Consider the following 26,134-nt stretch of genomic DNA (forward strand, 5'->3'; position numbering starts at 1 on the left):
TTATGCATATATTCTGTGAAGAGGAGACTAAGACTCGTGTATGCTGCCCGCTGTATCTAGGGGTGTCATTTGGAGAATCAACCTCAATTAAATCTAATTACATTCCCCTTCAACTAGGAAAGCGTGAAAAGGGCCCATAAACTTTATTTTAATTGTAAGTCAATTATATTGTCAAAACGCAGTGAAAATATTAAATGGGTATGACAGGGACATCCTACCTATATTGTGGAATCATGAAGTGAGAGTTACTAAGAATGGATTAATTTTTAAATCCATAATAAAGCGTTCTCCCAAATATTGCCACACTATTGAACTAGTACCTTTGTTTTCCAAGAAGACACTGTCTGATGTTGAAAGACTTTCTACTTGAAGGCAGGGTGAAGTCACCTTAGAAACTAGACCTTCCAGGAGCCTATAGAGGGGTCTCTCTTCCTGTTACCCAAAATTACAATATGATGACTTTTGCAGACATTCTTCCTTAATTCATAGGTTTCTGGGAAATACTGTCACTGTCATCCTGTTGCTCATTGATTTGCTCGAGTGGGCACCAGTAACATCTCCATTGTGAGACTTGTTACTGGTTTGGCATGTTGAATACGCCACATAGAGCTTGCCAGGCTCTGCCATGCAGGCAGGATACTCTCCGTAGCTTGTCGGGCTCTCCAAGAGGGACGGAGGAGTTGAACCTGAGTCGGCCGTGTGCAAGGCAAATGCCCTACCCGCTGTGCTATTGCTCCAGCCCAGGCAATGGGATACTGGTATTGTCGGGGCCCAAGATACACATTACCTCCTGTTAACTAAGGGAGGAGTCAAGTGTTCAACTGAACAGGACCAAGAGTCAGGAAGAAAGAGAAGAGTCTATACAGAAGTGTGGCTTGGGATTCCCCAAAGAAAGGGAAGCAAATACCCCAAAGCAGCAGCCAAAGATCCCCACCCTTGTGGGTTTTCTAAAATTGTTCCCTTGGTTGAAAATACTTCTGGAAATTTTAGTTTCTAGACCATATTATTTCTTTTCTCTCCAAGACAAATTAGTGCAACTGGTTTATTTTATAAGATTAAATCAAATGGTCTTCTCAAAAGAGTCCTCAAGTTCATTGGGAAGGTATTACTGAAGGTTCCTACATTATGGAGGCGCCTGCTTGGAATTGCCACACTTTGGCCTTTTAGAATCCATACGAGAATTTTTTTCTCTGCGCTTAGCATCAAGAATAATATGATTCTTCTGAAACAATGCCAGTTCTTCCTCTGAAACACAGAGCTTGTATAACTGGGTCAATTTCTCTTGTGTTTCTTTTCTTTTAACTCTGAGAGAACCCTAGGACCCTCCTCTCACACAACACAAGGTACAGGGTGCATATGTCATTTTGGTCGTAAAATTGCACAACCTATTGAGACTCAGGGAGTGACGTCACATCCAGCGACCAGGGTTCTTCTTGCCTTCTCTGAGGTCCAGCATCCTCATCCATTTCAGGCTTTGGGTTGGGGTTTGTTGTGCCCAAAAACATTTTCCCTGGAGCCTAAGATGAAGAGCTGTTCCTATAACTAGGGGAAAGAAGTGGGGCTGGCTTTTGGAAAACAATATGGATGACTCTCAAAAAATTAGAAATTGAGCTCCCATTTGACCCAGCAATACCACTCCTGGGAATATATTCTGGAGAGGCAAAAAGGTGTAGTAGAAATGACATCTGCATTTCTATGTTCATTGCAGCACTGTTTACAATAGCCAAAATCTGAAAAAAAAAAACAGAGTGCCCCAAAACAGATGACTGGTTAAAGAAACTCTGGTACATCTACACAATGGAATGCTATGCAGCTGTTAGAAAAGATGAAGTCATGGAATTTGTATATAAGTGTAAAGTATCATGTTAAGTGAAATGAGTCAAAAAGAGAGGGACAGACATAGAAAGATTGCACTCATCTGTGGAATATAAAATAACATAGTGGGAGACTAACACCCAAGAGTTGTAGAGATAAGGATTAGGAAGTCTGCCCCATAGCTCTCGGAAACTGGCCTCAAATGCTAGGGGAAAGGCAGGTCAGATAGAGAAGGGGACACCAAGTAAAGGATGTCAGGAGGATCCATTCGGTTGGAAGATGCGAGCTGAAAGTAGATTATAGACCAAACATGAAGGCCACTCAATACCTCTATTGCAAACTACAACACCCAAAAGGAGAGAGAACAAAGGGGAATGCCCTGCCACAGAGGCAAGGTGGGGTGGTGGGGGATGGGGTGGGGGTGGTGAGAGGGATACTGGGATCATTGGTGTAGGTGAATGGGCACTGGTGGAGGGATGGGTAAATGATCACTGTATGAGTGAAATGCAAACACAAAAGTTCATAAGTTTGTAACTGTACATCTAATAAAAAAATTTTTAAAAAAAAAACAAGTGGGGCTGGAGCAGTAGCACAACTGGTAGAGCGTTTGCCTTGCACTGACCAGTCCGGGTTTGATTCCCACCATCCCATATAATCCCCTGAGCACTGCCAGGAGTAATTCCTGAGTGCGGAGCCAGGAGTAACCCCTGTGCATCACCGGGTGTGACCCAAAAAGCAAAAAACAGAACAACAGCAAAACACTAGTAATAAATAAGGGGGGAAAAGTTCCTTTTTGAGGATAGGGTATCATCTCACTAAAAAATACTCACACATTGACGTCAAAGCAGAACCCTTTGACACCCCCGGGTTCCTACCAGTTGCGGAGAAGGATCTACGTGGCCGCTGAGCGCTGCTGAGAAATCCCCGCTAATGCCTGGGAGGGTGGAGCAGAACTCAGTGGGGCAGGAACCAGCCCCCTCACACCCTCCCAGGGCTGCCCAGGTGGAGAAAGCACAGCCCTGTGTTGGGAAGGCTGGCGTCTGCCATCCTCGGACCCCCACTCTGCCCACCTATAGTGTGGGGGTCACTGATGAACACTGGGTCAGGGGAGCGCTGGCTCCAGAGAGCAGGTGGCAGAGAGAGGTGGAGTTTGAGAGGGAGGAATGCGTGGGCAAAGCAGCCAAACGGGGGCTGTAGGCACAGGCTGTCCTGCTGCAAGTGAGGGGGTTTGCCTGCCCGCGGCGCCCACGCGGCAGAGGCAGCAAGGCAGGGTCACGTCCAGCTGCAGAGGACACTGGCTGGGCTGAGAGTAAACGAACAAGTAAAAGCGTGAAGGTTTAAACGAAGAATACTTGAACTCGCAAGAGAGAGTTCTGTTGATGTGATGACATGGTATCTGCCCGCTGGCTCCCAGCTCCCTTTTGGAAATTGATGGGATTGTCACTTGAAAGAAAACAGTAGCTATTTATATGCGTCATTTTTCAGTGTCACTCAAGGGTCCCAGATACGGCAATAGTGTCCATTTTCTTACACCTTCACCCATTCTTGATGCTCCTCCCAACCGACTGGGGTGCTCCTGAGAAGAAATACCGTCACCCGTCACTTCCAGTCCTTCCCACACCTCGAGAAGAAACAGCCTTCAGGTTCCACTTGCACATGTAGTGTGTAAGAGCCGGCCTGCAAGTTCCACTCAGCATGTGGTATGGGTGGGTGATGGGGAGTGTGTGTGTGTGTGTGTGCGCGCGTGTGTGTGTGTATGTGTGTGGCAAGTATACAATATGTGTGGTGTTGTATATGTGGTATGTGTGGTGTGGGTATGGATGATCTGGGTGGTATGAGTGATGTATTGCAGTTTTTGTGTGTGTGTGTGCGTGTGGTATTGTATGACTCTGTGTGATGTGTATGCTCTGTACAATGTATGTGATATGTGATGTGTATATGTGTGACTTTGTGTGATGTGTGTGGGTGTATGAGATGTGTATGGTATGTGTGCTATGATATGCATGATGTGCATTATGTGGCGATGTGTTCTATTGTTTTGTGTACGATATATGTGGTGTGGTATATGCGTAGGTTGTGTGTGCTATCACGGTATGTGATTGTGTGATGTATGTAGAGCATGGGATATGTGTATTGTGTTTGATATGTGATGTGTGTGATGTGTGCAGTGAGTGACAGAGTATGTAATTGTGTGATAAGCATGGCACATGGTATATGAATGTGTGTGGAGTGTGTATGTGTGATATGCATGGTACATGATGTGTGCGTGAATTGTGTGTGTGACGTGGAGTGTGTGTGAGATGTGCATGAGTGTGCATGTAACTCTTGTTCTGACTCTGAGACGAAGCATCTCCTTCAGTGATCTTTGGGTCCCTCCTCCCCCACTCCCCGTCTCTCCCGCTCATCACTGAGTCTTCTCCAAAGCACTGCTTGCTCTCTGAAGTGATGTGAATTATCCATCTCATTTTTCCTCACCTCTGCTGCTAGGCTTCACTTATGCCTTATGGAAGACCCACTGTCAATCTGCCATTGGTTTTTGCTGGGTTCCTGTCCCTGCCACTCGGCACTGCCCATCCTCCCAGGAAGGCCACTGTTTCCCACTGCGGGTCCTTGATCAGCTGCCGGCACGAGGCTGCAGAGGCATCAGTGCAGCAAGCTCAGAGCCTAACTCGAGGACCACCTCCGCCTCCTTAAACACCTGTGTTGGCAGAACAGACTCTCGCTGGGCTGAGGATGAAAGGCCACTTTGTCTTGTCGGAGAGAGCCAGAATGCTGGACATCAGCCTCACTCACATTGGCTGTGGCGAGTCAACCTGAGTGTGGTGGAGCCAGCCAAGATCAGCCGAGCTGCTGACCGGGGCCCGGGCTGACCGCCGCTGCGGATGGACCAGGTGAGAGCAGCGAGCGGCCCTGAGGTCCCCAGACGCTGGAGCAATAGCAAAAATAGAGCGATTCAGACATCGTCTTGACATTGAGGCTTCTGAGTCCCAGCTTATTGTGACGAAAGATAAAAGGTTCACTACTCTATCCCAAAAAGGGCGGGGGTGCTGTAATATCCAGATTAACGTGGTTTTTTTGTTTGTTTGTTTTAATAAATCAAAATACGAAGTTGACTAGTTGTCATTTGGTTTAGAAATGGCATTTCCAATGCCTCCCATTTTGCACAATTGATGTCTCGGGCAAGAATACTAAATCGCGTCATCACAGCAGACAAGAATGGCAGGAAAATTGGGTGCAGCCTAGTTCAAGAGATTTGTTAAACTATTTCATACTCTTGGTGGCCAGTAGAGAAATTGGCTAATAACCTTTTCAGAGTGCCTCTTTTTTTTCATTTCTTTTTTTTTTTGGCTGACCCCGGTTGGACACCTCCATCCCTCTCAGTAGGCCCAGCAAGCTATCGAGAATATCCCATCCACGCAGCAGAGCCTGGCAAGCTCCCTGTGGCATATTCAATATGCCAAAAACAGTAACAACAAGTCTCACAATGGAGACATTACTGGTGCCCGCTCGAGCAAATCGATGAACAACAGGACGACAGTGCTTTTAATGAATCACCACGTTTACAGACTTACGAACTTTCATGATTGTGTTTCAGTCAAACAATGTTCAAGTACCCATTCCTCCACCAGTGCATCTCCATCACCAATGTTCCCAGTATTCCTCCCCCTACCCCAAACCTTTCTCATCCGCTGCCTCAGTGGCAGGCACATTCCTTCTTACTCTCTCTCTCTCTCTCTCTCTCTCTCTCTCTCTCTCTCTCTCTCTCTCTCTCTCTCTCTCTCTCTCTCTCTCTCTCTCTCTCTCTCTCTCTCGGGGTGTTACGGTCTGCAATACAGGTATCAAGTGGCCATCATGTTTGGTCCATAGTCCACTTTCAGCACGCATCTACTATCCCGAGGGAGCCCTCCAAGCATCATTCAGAATAAACAGAAACAGTTGGTAGATGTTTAAAAGAATGAAGAAATGAATTTAAAGATACCTCCTTGGGGCTGGAGTGATACAGCAGGGAGGTGTTTGCTTTGCACGTAGCTGACTTGGGTTCAATCCCCAGCACCCCATATGGTTCCCCGAGCACCGCCTGGAGTAATTCCTCAGTGCAGAGCCAGGAGTAACCCCTGAGCAATGCCAGGTGTGACCCAAAGAAGAAAAAAAGATAAAATAAATAAAATAAATAAAAGTACCTTCTTATGTCCCAGCCCAATTACATTTTCCCAACTTGGACTACAACAGACCTAAATATTAGTGTAAGTTTGCTCAGGCAATTAATTCAGTTCTTCTGGGCATCCAGAGCAATTACCAGAAAAGACAAAAACCAACATTAGAATAGGCATTGCCACTAAATAAAAAAGTATTCAAATATTTATATCTCTGCTCTCTCCAGTGTATAAACACCCCAGCCCAGGGAAGCTTCATTGGTGTTAGTCGAAGCAGACTGTGACAAGAGACAAGTGGGCTTGTTGGAGCTGCTGCTCTCTTAGAGGCTGAAGATTTCTCGGTTTTCTTTCTGCCGAATCAGTTAGCATCGTGCCAAAAGGAAGAAAATAAACTCAGGCAACTTTGACCCAAATCAGTTTTATTTTTCCAGAATCACAGCAGGCGAGAAAGACAAGAGGCTTTCTTTGTGGAGTATAAAGATTGTGGAGAGAAACTAGCTAAGTCTAAAGCGGTATTTCTTGACTTCTTTGGGACACGGGCTTCCTGCCTGGTTCCTTCCTCTGAACCCAGGGCATCTCATTTGGCCTCTACTCCCCTGCCATGGCTCCCCTACTTGCATGATTTTCTCCCATAGTCCCTCTGAAATATTCGAGGGATGGACAGGGTTGAGAAACTGATCCAAAGGACTTGAGATTTTTTGCTTTTTGTGGGCTTTTTTTTTTTTTTTTTGCTTTTTGATTCACACCTGGCGATGCTCAGGGGTTACTCCTGGCTCTGCACTCAGGAATTACTCCTGGTGGTGCTCAGGGGACCCTATGGGATGCTGGGAATCGAACCTGGGTTGGCTGTGTACAAGGCAAATGCCCTACCCGCTGTGCTATCACTCCAGCCCCGGGACTTGAGGTATTTTTAAAAGAATTTAGACCTGCCCTGGTTCTGACTTTAGATCAGAAGGTTCATTTGTCACCAGTGTTCATTTTCTCTCAGCAGTTGCAAAGGTAAGAAAATAACCTGGAAATTGTAGCTGCTGTTGAGTAGTCAGAGAAATTTCTGGTTTAGCATGTTCACAAATGAATTGATGCCTTAAGAGTGCCTATTTCATTAAAAAAAAAAATTCCAAGCAGAATTAATGTCTGATTTGAATGCGATTGTTGTTCTGATTAATTTTCATTTACAGTATGCATTTCATTTACAGTAATCAATTCAATTAAAATAATGGACTTTTAAAATAATTGAATTTTTAAGAGTGAGTTTCTTTTCATAATAGGCCTTCACACATCTATCTAAATGCCACGGAGTGTTTTCTTCCTTCTCTCCCCTCTCCATCTTTGCTTCTCATTCCCTCCCTCCCATTTCCTTGTCTTTCAGTAGCACTGTAGCACTGTCTTTCTTTCTTCATCGATTTGTTCCAGTGGGCACCAGTAACGTCTCCATTGTGAGACTTGTTGTTACTGTGTTTGGCATATCAAAGACGCCATGGGTAGCTTGCCAGGCTCTGCCGTGTGGGCAGGATACTCTCAGTAGCTGCCGGGCTCTCCGAGAGGGACAGAGGAATAGAACCTGGGTGGCCGTGTGCAACACCCTACCAGCTATGCTATCGCTCCAGCTGTTTCAGTATCCATTTAAAAAAAAGGGGGGGGATGAAAAAAGGATATCACTTTCTCAAATATTTTCATTCAGGTAATACAGCACTGTTTCAGAATCTCTAACTTACTCTCTTCCTTGGGATAGCCAGAATAGGATGGCCACAAACAAAAAAAAAAAATGGCGGTGGCCAAGAATTCAACTTTTGTGGGGGGAGAAAAAGAAAAAAAAAAGAAAAAGAAAAAGAAGAAAAAAAAAGAATTCAACTTTTAAACTTTGCAATGCAAACAGGATTCTTTCTTTTATATCTTCCTACCCCATGCCTGTTTTATTTCTGCTTAAGCATTATATATAATGCCAAAGGAAAGAAAATGAATCTTGAAAACTTTAACTGAAATCAGTTTCATTTTTCCATAATCACAGCACCAGAATAAAACATTGGGCTCTCGTTCTTGAGGACTTTAAGGCCAGTGTATAATACCTTGCTAATTCTAAAGGCTATCAGGAACATTTGAATGTTTTTAAAAGAATTCTGAACCACAATGGTTTCTGCCTTTTTAGCATAAAGTAGCTCAATATTACACCTTTGAGCTTCTTTTCCCTTTTAATCTATATTTTAATATTTAATTAACAATTTCAAGCTGATAACAATGAGGCTGTTTGTATGAATTTTATATTATAATTCTAAAGCACATTGTAAATTAACTCTTTTCCATTTTATGAAATTCAAATTGAACACAAGATACTATCAACTGATCAATTTCTGATATATACATATTACTTATGTCCATTTACTAATGTAAATTAATAAATTAATATCAGGACAAGTATTTAAACTAAATTGGTATACTGGTTCAATTTAATTTCTGTTTCATCAATATTATCAGTTAGTTACCTCACTTAAGTGATGTTTTCACTTTTCCACATTGCTGGCTTCAGGATTTAAAACCAGATTTGTCCTTGAGAATCCAAAATTCACTTATATTTCTAATAAGAGGATGAGAATAAGCACAATTAAGATATATGTTAAAGTGAATTTTAAATAAAAACTGATCAAACTGAAAACAAAAATAATGCAATTTTCTGGGTTTAAAAACTACCACAACTTTCAATCCAGTATTGACTGAATATTTTATGTATACTTTTCCATTCCTATCAGTAAAGTTCACTTGGTTTTGTTTTTTGTTTTTTTTTTTTTTTTGCTTTTTGGGTCACACCCAGCAATGCTCAGGGGTTACTCCTGGCTTTGCTCCTGGCGATGCTTGGGGGACCATATGGGATGCCAGTGATCGAACCTGGGTCGGCCGCGTGCAAGGCAAACGCCCTACCTGCTATCACTCCAGCCCCAGTAAAGTTCACTTGAAGTAGTCATTTAAAGTCATTTAAAGCTACATTTTATAAAAACTATAGAAAAGTTCATAAACTTCATGATTTGCCTTAAGAAAAGGAGGTCTTCATCTAAAATATCGGAATAAATCCAATAGATATAACAATGATATTGAATCCACATAGAAAGCATATGAAATCGGTCATAATGTCATTATAACAGCAGGACACAGTGTTCAACTGTAAGTGAATGACAAAAGTAATTAAAGCAACATGAAAGTGATCTCGCAACAAATAAAGTCACAATATGAGCTACTTGAGACTCCAACACATAAACTTTGAGGACCCGATCAGTTTGTAACACTTGGTCATTCACAAGCTCCCAGTGTACCAGCCACTCATACTACCAGCATCCTTTAACCATCACGGTGCACTGTGATCCAGCATGTGATGAGAGATAGAATTCAAATCAAATAGAATTAAACAGATCGAATAGGATTCTAATCAAATAGAATTCAAATAGAATCTAGTGATGAGTCTAAATAATATCAGGCACTTTTTTTGTTTCATTGTTTTGATTTTTCATGTTTTAAAATGTATAATACCCATTCCCTCATAAAGTTCATGTTACTTAAAATGAAGTAGGGAACCTACATCTTTTAAATATAAGCAATTGGTATACAATTGAAGGGATAATATCACTTGACCCATCCCCACTGACTCTGGTCTTCTAGAAAAACCCATCTTTGTTGAGAAAGGGGAATCTAATTCCCTCATTCTTATTCCTCTCTATAGTCTTTAACCATTGTCTGCCATGCAACCTTCAGCTTGCCTTTAGGTCTGTTTCAATTTCAATTCAATGATTTTGCTTAGGGACAAGCAATAGTACAGCTTTGCACAAAGCTAACCTAGATTTGATCCCCTGTACCCTATATGGTAACCCCAGCCCTGTTAGGAGTGATCCTTGAGTGCAGAGCCAGGAGTAAGCCTTGAGCATATCTGGGTGTGGCCCCCAAACAGAAAAACAAAAATAATGATAACAAAAAAGAATTTCTTCTTAGCCTGACAAAATATAGAGACCATTCTTTTCAAATTTCTCTCATCTATCCTGACAGCTGTATAATGATATGACTTATGTATTGTCCCCTCTAGATTCCTTAGAGAGAAAAAGGATCCTCTAACCAAGACATGAAAGTCTTTGAATTTCTTACTCTTTTATTGTGTGATATTTTTTAAATATTATTTTTTCTCCAGGTACTTATTTAGACAGTTTGATTTTTACCTTTCTAGCATGTCATGATAAGGACTCAGTATTTTGTTTTCAGAATAAAGTGCATTGAATACATTGTGTAGTTTTCAGATTAAGAATAAATAAATGATAATGCTAAATACTCCATCAACTTGGGGTTTTCAGTGAATCATTTATAAAATATTATTTCATAGATTATTCAGCTAAAATTTGAAATGCTCCATGAATCTACTCTAAGAATTGTGTCTATGAGGAATATCTATTTTCAAGGTATAGAGTCTGGTAAATAATCTTTTCCTTAGATTTAAGGAAATTTATGATTACCTTAGGTCTGCCCAGACAAGCCAAGACAATCTCCAGTCTTAAAACATTTAACTTAGACTGGAGTGATAGTACAGCACGTAGGACAATTGCCTTGGTTATAGCAGATCCAGTTTCTATCCTTGGCACCCCTGAGCCCCATCAGGAGCAATCTCTGAGCACAGAACCAGTAGTAAGTTCAGAGCACCGGCATGTATATCCAAAAAAAAAAAGCACAAGCAAATAATTTAAAAATCACTTAACTTAATCATAACTACACGAAAACTTTGCCAGAAAATTCATCATAATAGCAATCAACTTCCAAGATTCAAGATCAATGTCTTCATGGGAACTATCATCCTTTGTCAACAGAGTGTTATTCCTATGGGTGGAAAAATAGTACTCTAAAGACCTGATCTCTCTCAAATTTATTTATATATTCAATTTAATTCCAAACGATTTCCCATGAGGGTATTTCTGAAACTAATGAAATGCTATGAATGGATGAGTCTATTTGGAGAAAAAACATCAGGACGATCATGACCAAGTACAAAAATAGAGAAAAGATGAGTTGTTCTACTAAGGATCTCTTGATACAAGTAGAAGCATGGGCCAGTAGAAATATGGGCAGGTGAGAAAGGAGAAATGTACAACAGTAAAGCCGTTTCTATTCTTAGTGTCCAGCCAGCTAAAGAGTCATTAACTCTAGGATTGGGTGCTCAGTCTTGGTCAAGGTGATGGTGGGAGCAGACAGAGAAGTTCTGGAATCATCGGGATGGATTGGACTATCATGGATCAGACATATCTGCCATCTACAGGCAGTATCTTCTTCCTGAATCCTCAGCTCTGCTCACAGGACTTTCAGCAGATGTGACCAGGTCCACCCAGGTTATCTAGGATAAAATCTCTTATTTATCCTCCCCTTGACAATGGGCTTTTTTCCACATCTAAAAATTACCTTTGCAACAACACTTAGCCATGTGTGTAACTGTACAGGCTAGCACACAAAGCAGACCCCCACAGTTGTCAATCCCACTCAATCTTAGAGGAAGCATTAAAGTTGAGCATGCATTGTTTTCACTTAATAACTTTCAGATTGCCTTAAGATATCAAGACAAGGTTCGAGGGGAGTAAAGAGGAAGATGGTCACTGGGGACCCCAAGTTCTGAATCCTACCAGTCATGATGAGATTTTGTAGAGAAAGCTTGTGTCCAAGGAAACACTTGTTTTACTTCTTAAATCTTGAAACGTTTAATTTAGGTTAATTGCATCATTATTCACCTATATTATGAAGTACCAGAAAACCATTAAACATTGAATTAGGGGCAATATATTGTGTGTATGGGGGGGAAGTATGTTCATAATGCAGCAGGTATAAAAAGCAACTATAACTAAGTAGTGACTTAAAATATGGAGGTGGGAGCCAAAGAGATAGTATATGGTTTCAGGTGTTTGCTTCATAGCCAACCAACTCTGGTTTCAACCCCTGACTCTACATTCCATCTCTTGAGCACTATCAGGGTCAGTCCTGAGCATAGAGCCAGGTGTAGCCCCTGAGCATTGCTGGATCTGACCCAAAATTTTTACATGGGGATTAATATATTTAAACTTGACAGTAACTTTTTCTGGGGAAACAGAACAATGGGTGCATTGTTGTTTGTAATTTTCAACTTCTCCAGTCAATTGATCTTGAAGTTAGGAGACTAAAATTGGACTTATGAGTTGGAGACGGAATTCTGTTGTAGAGCCCTGAGTCTATGATTTATTTGAAGATTAATATTGCTCTTCTACTTAATTTCCAACCACAAATTCATTCAGCAAGAAAAGGCTCATCTGATGACTGTCATGGTGAAGGACAATGGAAATGTGTGTCATCAAAACTAACTCAGGTCTTGCCTTCACAGACCTTTGTGGTGATGAGTGAAGACAGATCAAAAAGGACCATAAATACATCTGCAATTATAGTGATCATCAGGGCAGTAAAAAAAAAGTGTCCATGGCAATAATCTAATATTTATATTTATATATTTTTTAATTTTTAATTTTTATTTTCATCAGGTTGTTCACATTGATAACATTCAATATTCCAACACCAATCCCACCACCATTACACCTTCCCACTGCCATTATTTCAAATTTTCCCACCACCATTCAAGCCTGCCGGCCACAGGCAGATTCTAGATAATTTAATATTTCTATTTAAAAGATCATCATTATCTAAATACAAAATATCATACTCAGGAGAGTGTATTGTGTGCTGTCTTCAACGTCCACAGCTAAACTTCGTACTCCAAAACACAGAAAATTAAAATCAAGAAGAAAATATCCAAAGGATTTGAAAACCCTTTAAAAAGAAATGTTGGAGGAAAATAGAAAATCACATCATGAATTCTGCATAACTGGCTGACTGGAGCTCTGAATGGTACATCCACAGAGATTTAGAGTTTTCCACTGTGCTCCTATCATTCATGTATTCTCCCGCAGAATCTGAGAGAGTAATCTGACAAGTGCTGGGTAAACACCGGCGAAGTCTCGATAGTTCCTGGGAATGTGAAGGGGACGTGACTTATTCTCTGTTACCTTCCAGTCTCCCATTAGGCAGTTTCGGCAAGGAGTTCGGATAGATCAATACGTCAGGCTGGAGGCTTGGGGATAATTCAGGCTGGGGTAAAGTTGCAGTCGCAGCTCAAACAATTGAGAATACAGTGGTGCATAATTACTTCGAAACGTTAAGAAAAGTGAGAAGAGAATAAGACTTTGAACTCTGGTATATGCATCAGAACACAGAACTGGAGAGCTCATTACTAAATCAGCCCCTTTTGGTCATATTAGAAATAGGACATGCATAATCAAGAAATGTAGATCTTTTATGTTTGTTTCTTTGGGGGCCACACCTGGCGATGTTTGGGGCTTACTTCCTGGCTCTGTTCACCATCACTCCTGGTGGTGCTTGGGGGACTAGAAGGGGTGCCGGAAATTGAATTTACAAGACAAATGCCCTGCCCACTGTGCTACCAACTCTGCTATTGCTCCAGTCTCCCCCAAATTAGATCTTGTGTCAAGATATTTTTGTGCTCCCAATCATAGTTATTGCCTACTTTTCTCCAAGCTGCAGGTTGAATGCTTTATTCCTTCTTCTGGAACTGTTGCATGGGGAGAGTTTTTATCCTGAGAGTGAGTGAGAGACTGAGTACAATACCCCCTCATTGAATATGGTGGACCTAAATAGCAACTAGGCCATTTCAAAATCAGAGGTGGGAGACATGTGAGGCAAGGGAAGCTGTAGGCATGCCTTCCTGATCATTCTGTGTAAGGCAATCTGCGTGCTGCAGAGAGGGTCATGTGGTAGGGAACATGGGCAATAGAGGGCCTCAGTCTTACAACCATGTTGATTAAAGCTGACAACAGCCAGTGGGCCTGGAGAAGGAATCCAAGCTAAATGTGACCCCAATTCTAGCTAACACCTTGATGACAGCTGTGTGAGAACCTGAGCAGGGGACCCATCTAATACCGAATGACTCCGACCTCAGAAACGGAAAGATAATGTATGCATGCTGTTTGGAGCTGCCAAATAAACAGAAATTTGTTAGGCAACAAAACAAAGTACATCCTACCTGGGTTTACATTCCATTCCATTCATTTCAGTAGGTGTTTCATTTCTTCCTCCACAACCCTAGCCCTGATATAACCAAAGACTACAGACCGAAGCACAGTAGGAATGCAAGAGTCTTCTCCAATAATCTACATGCTTTCACAGGCTAAATGTAGTAATCAATCTTGATTTTGTTGTTGTTATTATTGTTTGAGGGGGGGTCACACCCTGCAGTATTCAGGGCTTACTCCTGGCTCTGCATTCAGGGATCACTCCTGCCACGTCTATAGGGCGCCAGGGATGGAATTGGGGTTGGCCACATACCAAGTAAGTGTCCTGCCTATTGTACTATCTCTCTGGCCTCTGATATTTCCTTTTTTTTTCTTTTTCTATTTGGATCACACCCAGCTATGCTCAGGAGTTACTCCTGGCTCTGCACTCAAGAATTACTCCGGTGGTTCTTGGGGAGCTATGTGGGATGTCGGGGATCAAACCCGGGTCAGCTGCATGCAAGGCAAATGACCTCCCCGCTGTACTAAGGCTCCAGCCCCCTGATCCTTTCTTGAGGTCGAAGCTTGCTTCTGGGACTCGGTTATACACTTGGTTTTAAAGATTATCCATGGTATTCTTCCTTGCTCATTGCATTTGATATGCTTATTCACGACATTTCCTCACTCCACCTTTTGAGCAACTTAATGTCTACTTGAGTAGGATTGAATTCATGGAGGGTGAAACTGAAATTTGGGAGAATGGGAGCTCGAGAGACAGAGCAGGAGGGAGGGCGGAGCCTGCCAACGTGGTGGTTCATTCCCTCAGCACTCGGACAGGCCTCTGAGTACTGAGTCCAGAGTATTGATAAAGCACTTGTGTGTGCCCCACCCCCAAAAAAACAGCTAACAGCTAAGTGACCTGTCAAGGGCACACTGGTAGTGATAGAGAAAAGCTCTATTTATGAGAGAGAGAAGCTTGTGAATTTCATGACCTGTACACAGCCGCTCTGGCCCTGGAAAGCAAATACATCATGAAAGCAAAGATTTCGTTTGATTTCTTAGTCTCTCTCTCTCCCTCTCTCCCTCTCCCTCACCCTCTCTGCCTCTCTCTCCTCTCTCTCTTTCTTTCTCTTTTTGTCTCTCTCCTCTCTCCTCTCTTTCTCTCTCCCTTTCTCTTTCCCTCTCTCCCTTTCACTCTCTCGCCCCTCTCTGTCTCTGTCTCTGTCTCTCTGTCTCTCTCTGCCTCTCTCTATCTGTTTCTGTGTGTGTCTCTCTCTTTTTCTCTCTTTCTTTCTCTGTATCCAGACAATTTCGCTTCCTAAGATAATTCTGCTCATGTTATCTCTTCCCAAAGTGTTTATTAGTTACAAGGCAAGAGAAGGGACAGGAGCCAAGCCCCAGCCGCTGTGGACGGGAGGCGTGGAGAGACCCCTCCCTGCTGTCTCTTTTGCTTACCTGAGCGCCGCAATTCTACTGCTCTGCTCGAATCTCCTTCCCTCCCAGCTTCTTTCTGAGGCAGAGTCAGGCACCGTATCCCTTTCCAACATCAATAAAGCAGGTCTAATTTTCCTAAGTTGATGAGGGCCTGATAGATCCGATGACCTTTTGTTGGAATGTCATTTACAAGTATGATTAAATTATTCTCCATGGCTGAATTGATACCTACAGCAGATATATCTTCCTCCAGAGGCAGCGGGAAAACTCTCCTCTCGGCTGTCTCACACACTGCAGAGCGCTCTCACAGGCAGATTACAGATTTTCAGCTTTGGTTTGAAAAGGTGACCCTGGTGATGATGACTTTTTTTTTCAAATCTGTTTTAGCTGATACCATTTTTCTCCGATCTGATTAGCTCCGTCTATACGCCTGAGCTTTAAAGGGCTATTTATTTATTTAATCTCTCTTTGGAGAAATGGAGTGAATAAAAAGAATGCCAGTCAAATTTCATAGACTACATCTTTCTTGGAAGTGGGGAAAGTAATCGACAGTTTTGAACATTGTCTACTTGCTTTGTTAAATGAAGGTGCATTATTTTACTTAATCTTGGTAATAATACGAGGCATAATCTTTTATGTTTAGGATCTACGCATCAAGCACTGTTCAGAATTTAGGAATCTAGTCAATTCTGCCCCATTAAATTGATAAGAAAGCCAAACATGGACAGATTAAATGGGTTATGTAGGTTTTCATGCCTTGTGCCTGGAATATGGCGTGTATCCAGCTATTAAATAGAAGACGGAATCATGCTTGGCCTAAGTCTACCTGTCCCCACACCCAGACCATGTTCTCTACTGCATTATGGTAGGAATAAAAAAATGGTTTAAGGGAGAGGTGGGGAGACAGAGTATTTTCAATTCCTAACAAAATAATTCTGGGGCTGGAGAGATGCTACAACAGGCAGGGTGCTTCCCTTGCACATGGCTAACACAGGTTAGATCCCCAGCATCCCATGTGGTTCCCCAAGCACTGCCATGAATAACCCCTGAGTACAGAGCCAGGAGTAAACTCTGAGCACTGCTGAGTATGGCCCCAAAATCAATTAAAAGTATAATTATCATAAGATGCTAAATCCAAAAGCTAGCTGCATCTTTCTGCTTGGAGCAGCATTATTTGAATAGTTAAGACATGGCAACAATCAGTGGACAAATGGGTAAATGTAATACACACATACACAAACACACACACAGTGGGAATATTATTCAGTCATAAAACAGAATGAAATCTTCCCATTTGTGATAACATAGATGGGACTTGAGGGATTTAGGCATTGTAATAAGCAAAAGGAATCAGGAAAAGACAAGTGCTATATGACCTCACATGTGAAATCTGAAAAAGAAGTACTTAGATTGTCAGTAGGTTCATCACCCCTAATAAGAGAAATAAAAATCAAAATGTCAATGATATGCCATCTGAAACCATATAGAATAGCCTATATTTAAAAATGGAAAGAACCAGTCGTGTCAAGATTGCTATGAATAAAGGACTATGGATGGAATGTTGTCTGATTCAACATCTATGAGAAACACTGTGGAGATGTCTCAATAGAATAAAAATCACTATCACTATCACTATCATCCCGTTGATAATCAATTTGCTCAAGCAGGCCCAGTAATGTCTCCATTTGTCATAGTCCTGAGATTTTAGCAGCCTCTTTTTACTTGTCCTTCCCAATGGTGCCGCATTAGAGGCTCTTTCAGGGTCAGGAGAATGAGACCCATCACTGTTACTGTATTTGGCATATGAATATGCCACGAGGAGCTTGCCAGGCTCTCCTGTATGGGCAGTAAGCTCTCAGTAGCTTGCCAGGTTCTCTGAGAGGGAGAACTAGGCTATGAGATGTTGCACGGCTGCAAAGCAGCCTCGTGCTTCTACACACTTCCAGGAGCTTAGTTTTATAGTCTCTGAATGTTGGCCATTGATGGGATTACATGGGGTCAGGGGAAGTTTGTGGGTGTGACTGCCTAGCTACTGGAAAATGGGGGATCTGGACGGAAGAGGCCCAGTCCCAATCTGAGTAGACTTGGAGATCTCAGTCCTGGGTCCCATACACCTGGGTTCCTCTGCTGGTTCCTTCATGTGTGAGGCTCATCCAAGCATGTGGAGAGTGGCCTTGAGCATGGCTGTGACTGGATTCTGGAGGTCTTCAGCTGTGGCTGCCAGAACTCTGCTCAGGGCGGGGAGGGAGTAGAGCCCCAGCAGCCAAAAAAATAAAAATAGAATGACCATATGACCCAACTATTCCTCCTCTTCATATTTGTCCCAAGAACAACACTGTCATTAACATGAAAAATATGAGCATATCTATGTTCATTGCATTATTTTCAATAGCCATGCTTTGGAAGCAACACACATGCTCAGTGATGGAGGTGTGGATAAAGACATAGTAGATAGAAACAAGAGAATGTGACTCGCCCTGAGAAAAGACAAAATATTGCCTTTTACCGCAACATCTGATGGAGTTAGAAGGGATAACGTTAACTGGAATAAGTCAGGAGGAGACAAATATCAGATAATCTCTCTCAGATGTAAACCACTGAGGTTTCCAAGTGGTAGGAAGAGTAGGGAGGAAAGAGAAGACTCAAGTGACATAAGGACATGGTGGCAGCACTTGGGTAGTGGTGAAGTTGCCATAATGTTGTACGCAAAGAATGGTGCTAATGGAAAAAGTTATAAAGTAACTGTGTCCTGAAGATATGAGGTGCAATGTGATGACAATATATAATAACTCTGTGTGTGTGTTTGGAAGTTGGTAAGAGAGGAGATTTCAAACAGCTTTCGTTATGGTAACAGGACATGGCTCAGAAGTAGAATGTATGCCTCAAATGTTTGAAGTCCTTGGTTCTATGTTTGTGCATGCACGTGCGCACACACACACACACACACACACACACAAAAGTTACCATCACAGTAAAAATATGTGTGTGGTAAAGGATATTCAGCAGACTTTTTGTAGCAATCATTTCATAGTACAAATAATTATGTAACCATCATGTTGTTCACATGAAACAAATAAAGTGTTAGATGTCAATTATCTTTCAATTAAAAAGGCATAAAGTAAAAACATTCCAGGGAAAAGGGAGGCATTCAGAGCTGGCTTCATGAGCTGCTGCACCGAGGTCTGCTCGCACCTGTTCTCTTCCTAACCACACGGCACAGAGCTGGCACACATCAACACAGGCCACAGTGAATTCACCTGGGCCCACAGGCCTAATTCAGCCCCAGACTACTTCGGTAAGCAAAGTTTTATTGGAACACAGACAAGTTCATTTGCTTACATATTGTCTGTGGCTGCTTTGTTAAATTCTGACAGAGATTTTCTGACTCATGAAGCATGAAATAATTTGGCCACTGCCTGCTTAGGAGCTCTTCAAACTAATCTCAACAATCCTGAGCAGATAGTGTTGCAATTGGATTCTAAGAACATGATAAGTCATGCAGCAAGGCAGTGGGCAGACAGCCTTTACTTGAGCCTACATATCCTACATTTCCTATTATATTGCTTCACTGTTCTTTCCAACAAAATGTCTTTAAGGAGATGCAAGGGGTGGCCAAGATTATGGGGACCAGAGAAAGTAGAACCTGCCTTATGAAGCAACTGTAGCTCCAAGAATAGGTACTTCCTCTAAGGGTAGGTTTTAGAATCTACCATGAAAATAACCAGACCTGGAGCTGGAGTAATAGCACAGAGCGTAAGATGTTTGCTTTGCACGCAGCCAACCCGGGTCCAATTACCAGCATCCCACATGGTCCCTCGAGCACCACCAGGTGTAATTCCTTGCCAGGTCTGACCCAAAGAGCAAATAAATAAATAAATAAATAAATAATTCGATCAGATCTCTGTTTCATCAATGATGAGCACAATGATTGCTTTTATTTTCTAAAAATTTCTTTCAAAATGATGACATGATGATGAAGCCAAAGAGAAACCCAGACATTGGGAAGCATTCATGTTTCTGATTGCCCTGCACTTTGTGGGACTATTAATTGGAATTTTTCTTTGGCTTAGTAATTTCCACGCAAACCAAAAACAGTTCTTGTTTGGGGAGATTGTTGTACATTGGACTTTTACCATTGCACAGTTTGAGCTATTATGTCTATATTCTCTTACATGGTCCACAGATGTCTTATAATCCAAAAAGCCTTGCAAGTCATGTAGCCTTTTGCATTAAATATCATCTAGCAAACTTTACAGTATGTAGTAGGGGACAGAGAGCCGGCATCAAGGTCAATGTACTTGTTCTGAATGTGACCGACTCTGCTTAGAACCCCAGGACTTCATATGGTCCCCTGTGAACCAGGCCACATCTCTGGACACAACCCGCGCGCCCCCTACCTCCCCTAAAAAAAATGCATATTTTTAAAATAAAGAAGTAAATAGTCTATTACAGCTAAACTCCAATCAAGAATTATCGTGCGGGCACATATGCTGCCTGAGCCCATGTGCTGCTTGCGCCCACGTGGCCGAGTATATGCGGTGCCCGAGTACATGTGTCACCCGCATCTCCTCTCTTGAGATGTGTACTTTCAAGCTTTTGTGTCTAAAACTCGGATGTGTGTAGGGGCTCTCTCCACCCTTGGAGAAGCCCGCGTTCTCTCTTGAGCACGTTACTCTTACTCTCCTCTCTCCCACTTATCCCTTCCTCCTTCCCTCATAAACCTCTAAATGAAATCTGTTTACTTTAAAAAAAAAGAATTATTATGCAATTATATAAGTCCATATTGCCAGGTCTCCCATATTTTTAGAAACTTTGTACATCATTTGAGCCAAACAAAATCGAACTAGAGGGAAATTCGGCCCCAAAGTCACCGGGGATTTTTGCGTTTGTTTGTTTTTTAAAATCACTGTAGCATGCCAGGTTGCCTCTCAATACAGTCAATGACTACTTTATTAAGTTCAGAGTCTCCAAATTCAGATGTTCAAGTGAGCTATTCAGTGTGAAGAAGTATTTAAATGCCTCTGGGTAATTACCATTTCCAAGAAATAGGGAAGACATTAAATTTATTGATTGTAATAGCCATGGGACTGGAGGATGGTCCACTGGCAAAAGAGCCAACCAGAATAAGGTCATGAGTTCAATGCCCATTTCCACGCATGCTCCAAGCATAGTCCTCGTGGCTGGGACCTACTTAGTCCTGGTGTCAGGACTTAATTTCCCTCTACTATCTGGGACCCGAATATTGAAAGAAACTAATAATGGGGATGGAGAGATGGTACAGCATATAGACTGCTTCCCTTGCATACCTCTGACCTGTTTTCAGTCCCCAGGACCCCATATGGTTCTCAAGGCCCCACCAGAAGTTATCTTTAGCTGTTCAGAGTAAATTAGAAAAGTTCATTTGTTTTATTGCAATCTATCCGAAAATACACCTTTTTGTAAAAAGGACTACTTTATTGATAAATGCAAGCATACACAAGCATTGCAAACTGGAAGATTGTAGTTCAATATATTTAATAATAATAATAATAATAATCACTGTCACTGTCATCCCGTTGCTCATCGATTTGTTCGAGTGGGCACCAGTAACGTCTCTCATTGAGAGACTTATTGTTACTGTTTTTGGCATATCCAATATACCACAGGGACCTTGCCAGGCTCTGCCATGTGGGCATGATACTCTAAGTAGCTTGATACTCTCTCTGAGAGGGGCGGAGGAATCGAGCACGGGTCAGCCACGTGAAAGGTGAACACCCAACCATTGTGCTATTGCTCCAGCCCAATAATAATAATAATAATATCACTAAATAATAATAAACACTTGGATAACCAGAACTCATAATAAGACTTGGAAACTGGCCAGCCCCCCCGCTGTGCTGCTGCTCCTCCTGTTTGGGTGTTTTTCTTTATCCTAATTTCCTACCAATTATCTTAGTTTGCCCATTTTTCAATATATTTCTGTATGTTTGTAAATTGTCTTACTGCCCATACTTGTGGGGTTGAAAATCTCACTTAGTTGTGTGAGTTGATTCGCCCTCAAGACAGATCCTATGCTCATCCAATTTACATTTTTTGTGGTGAGCTATATTTCATGGAGGTTGTAGGATAACGTTGGTTGGTCCTTCCTCCCTGGCCGCAGGGAGCTTGGGTTTGTTGGGTTGCACCCATTCACAGTGCTCCCGAGGCACTCCCATTTCCTCTCTGTTTATCTCTAACCTCTTCTCTGTGCTCTCTTCCCCAACCAGCTTATCACCATTTTCCCCTAAGCAGTACCTGTGGCTTGTAAAGTCAAATTTCTCAGGCATCTCTGGACTTGCATTTGTAAGTGAAATATTGCTTTTCTCCTTTTCTTATGTCCTTTTGCATAGTCTACTTCAGAGCAATGTCTTTTTGTGTAGACACAGGAAGACAGCTAATGCTATGCTTTTATAACTCGGGAGTTAATTGACCCTGAATAATATTCACTCCTGAGCAGTGACTTACGTTTTTTGACTTAAGTCTCAGTTGCCCTTAGTTCTTACCACCCCAAAAGCAGGGTCCCACAAGGGACCATCCACAAGGGACTGGATGGTCTCAGCGCAAGCTCTGAGCTACCCTGGCATAGAAACGGGCCAGCCCAAGCATCATAATACTTAACTCATGGACGAATTCTGTCATGAACCAAAGAGTAACAACTGGATCAGGACCCTGCTAGGGTTAGGAAAGACTAATCTGGCCTAAGTGCTGTAGTCTGGGATCTATAGTGAAATGTCCCCAGGAGAGCCACCCTAGAAGTTCACTGTATCTCTTACTGTGTCCATACAAAATGACTAATACTAAGAAGTGGAATTAATATGAATGTTTAAATGGATGTTGGACTAAAGAAAGGAAAAACACACCCCTCGATGGTATTTGGCCCTTGAGCAGATCTCCTGGCTGCAGGAGATCCTTGGCTTATCTTAGAAGAGCCGCCCTTGAAGGAAGGACTTTCCTTTGTTGATTGTGCTACCTGACCTGGGTGTAGTTGCTACCCCCCCCCCCCCCAATGCTTGGAGGTTGGGGCATGAGACCAAGGCTGCAAGAGAGATCCGGGAGAGACTAGCATGGGCGACAGGAGGAGACGGGAATGAGGGCCAGTGTGAGTCTGAGGTGGGGCGCTTAGTGCGACTGGAATAAGCACATGGGGAGTATGGAATAAACGGCAACTGATCACCAACCAGCCTGGTGGCACTGCTCCCTCCTTTATGCATCTGTTGGCAGTGGCTGCAGGCCTCTTTGGGGGTTGGGGAAGAGGCTCATGAGTTCTGAATGCACGTGGCAGATGAGAGAGACCATGCCACCACCCTCTGCCCGTCTCTGATCACTTATTTATTTTGTGATTACACAGAGGTATATACTTATTACTTGTCCTCCCAAGCTCCCATGAGTCTTGGGTCTGGAAGAACCTAAAGATAATTATTGTGTGTGTTCAGTGACTTGCATTGACCACTTGATATGGAATAAAAACATATGAACTTATCTGGCTATAGATTTCTACCCTAAAGTTATTACAAATTCAGATTCACACTGGTGCATCTTGCTTATATAAAAATTCTTGTTCTTCTGGCAGATCCCGTGAACGTCCTGTAACTACCCCTCATCCTCCCAAAAAAGAAAACACACACACAACTTTTTCTAATCAAAACAAGAAAATCTTTTTTTTCTGTAACTCCAAAGACAAATTCTTTGTATGGTGATAAGATAATCAAATATAGCTATGTTTTATCCAGTAAATAACCCCCACACCACCTATGCATCGCACGTGCAAACTCCTGGTGAGCACACGAATAGAACTTTTACACATGGAATATACTGCACCTAGGAAGATGTCATATATCCTACAAACATACAAATAAAATAATAAAATATTAGCTTTCAAATGGGAGACATCACGAAATCCCGTTAATCATCGATTTCTTGAGCGGGCTCAGTAACCTCTTCATTCGTCCTTTCCCCGAGATCTTAGAAGTCTCTCTTGACTCGACCCTCCCAATGATGTCTCACTGGAGGCTCTTTCAGTGTCAGGGGAATGGGATCCAGCTTGTTACTGGCTTTAGCATATGAATACACCATGGGAAGCCTGCAAGGCTGTCCCATGTGGGCAGGAAACTCTCAGAAGCTTGACAGTTTCTCTCAGAGGGAGAAGTAGGCTACAAGATATCGCTTCTGGGATCTTGCTTTTAAGACTCTGGATGTTGGCCGCTGATGGGATTACACACACCTGGGTTCCTCTGCTGGTACCTTAATGTGTAAGGCCCGTCCAAACGTGTGGAGAGGGGCCTCGAGCATGGCTGTGGCTAGGTTCCGGTGGTCTTTGGCTGCCGGGAGCTCTGCTTGGGGTGGGGAGGGAAGCTGGAGCCCATTTCCTCTGAGGGGCCCCAGGGAAGACAGCCAGGCTTTCGGGCAAGAGACTCTCTGCTTTTGAATGGGAGACATTGAATCCAATTTCCTCTTCCCAGTTTCTTGATGAGTACTCTTCTCTGCCAGTACATCATTCTGCTTCCCAGCCTGCATCTTATTCTTAATCTGCATACATTGCAGTCCTTTCCCTCTTAGTACATTTTAACTACCTGCCTTTGACTCTGAAAACTCCTCTTCTGGGGTAGTGGGAGGACCCCCTAATTTTTTTTCTTCTACCCTTCATAATATTTCTCAAAAATAAAATCAAAATTATTTCCTACATAACTATATTTTTTCCTCTCTGTCTATGGTAAGAATATCAGCCTCATAATTTGGTGTCATTATTAATATGTCTCTACTGGTAACTGATTTGTACTCTCCAAGCTTACAGTAGAATAATACATCTCTTGATCCTCTAGAGGAAAGTTTGAAGTTGCTTGAACAGTTCAAAATTATATACTCAGTGGTCCCCTGTAGCAATATAACTGTTTCTGTGGAGGTACAGCCATGGGGAACCTTTCACAGGAAGGACATTATTTCCAGGTCAACCAGTAGGAAACTCGGAGAAAATCGCGTTGTCTCCATTCAAACAAAGAGTTGGATACTGGTCTAGATAGCACAATTTCTAAGAAATTAAACAGTATTCTTCGTAACTGTTCTTTCCCCTACTCACTTGCCTAGCACCTGCCCAGTTAGCAACTTCCTCGTAGGATCCAGACTAATTTTAGGACACTCTGGATATTCCTCCTGCCTCCTCTTCTCTAGAACCATACCCAATTACTTTTACATTATAATTCCCTACAGGGAACCAGAGTTTTACAGGTATTACAGTGAATAGGGCACTTGCCTTGCACAGAGCTGACCTGGGTTCAATCCCATATGGTCCCCAGGGCACTGCCAGGAGCAATTACTGAGTTCAGAGCCAGGAGTAATCCCTGAGCGTCTTTGGGTGTGGATCCACACTCCCATACAAATTCCCTCCTGTTAGGAGCTTATTCTTTCATTAGATCATTAGACTATAACATTAAAGTCTTAGAAAATACAACTCTCTTTTTTTCAGATTAGGAAATCCCCATCTTTAATCTCCCATCCCTATAAAGAAAGGGGAGTTGGATTACTTTCAGAATAAGACAGACATGTTTATCCTTCTTCCTCACACATTGAACAGCTTTGATGTTGAAGAGGAAAGAGATTTTTAACAACACTTGATTGCTCGTGGGTTTTCATGGTCCCCAAATGTAAACCTGTCAACACCCCACATTCACTAAAGACATCCTGCATGCTTGGTGGCTCTCTGTGGCTCTGACCATGAGGTGGCTTTCTTCCAATTCAGGACAAGTGCCCTAGGGATGATGATCCTGGCAAAATCAAGGTAAACCCCACCTCCCACCCAATGCTCAGTTCAGATATCAAGATTGATGATGGGCCAAGAGGGTATGAAAGGAAATGGCATCTATTGAACTGAGTTCCCTGGGAGAACAGAGCAGACCTTGCTAGCAGGTCACAAATGACTTGAGAAAGAAAAACTAAGAGACTGGCCTAGGGTTTGAATTATGGTCCACGGTGGGCCCAGGCTGAGAGTCCTTCATAGCAAGGGACTGGAATGATTTGAAGGAGGAAAAGTTCCAAGGGACAGAGCACCAGGTTCTCATTCTTTTTCATTTTTTATTAATTGGTGACATTATACTATTTCAGGTTTACAACATAATGATTTAACATTGCATACATTATAAGTTCTTGCAAATATTGCAAGACAACCACTATAAGTCTAGTAATCCTCATCACCCCACAAACTTAACTTTGAAGATTTGCTCTCAGCAATTTCCAAGTATTATTATTGACTCCAGGACTGAAGCGATAGCACAGCGGGTAGGGCATTTGCCTTGCATGTGGCCAACCCGGGTTTGATTCTGCCATCCCTCTCGGAGAGCCCAGAAAGCTACCAAGAGTATCCCACCCACACAGCAGAGACTGGCAAGCTACCCGTGGCCTATTCGATATGCCAAAAACAGTAACAACAAGTCTCACAATGGCGATGTTACTGGTGCCCGCTCGAGCAAATCGATGACCAACGGGACGACAGTGCTACAATGCTATTATTGATTCCACAATATTATTCTCTTACTGCTTCTGTAGATGTGGATACAAGGACATGACGGATGAGCCATACTTAAAAACCCACTGGCAATCCATCTTTAAGAAAAAGAGTTAGACTTCTCTGGCAGACCATTCTTTATAACTTTTGTTGCCGTCATTCTGCTTACCACAATG

This window comes from Sorex araneus, chromosome 5 (assembly GCF_027595985.1).
Source record: "Sorex araneus isolate mSorAra2 chromosome 5, mSorAra2.pri, whole genome shotgun sequence".
Classification (NCBI taxonomy): domain Eukaryota; kingdom Metazoa; phylum Chordata; class Mammalia; order Eulipotyphla; family Soricidae; genus Sorex; species Sorex araneus.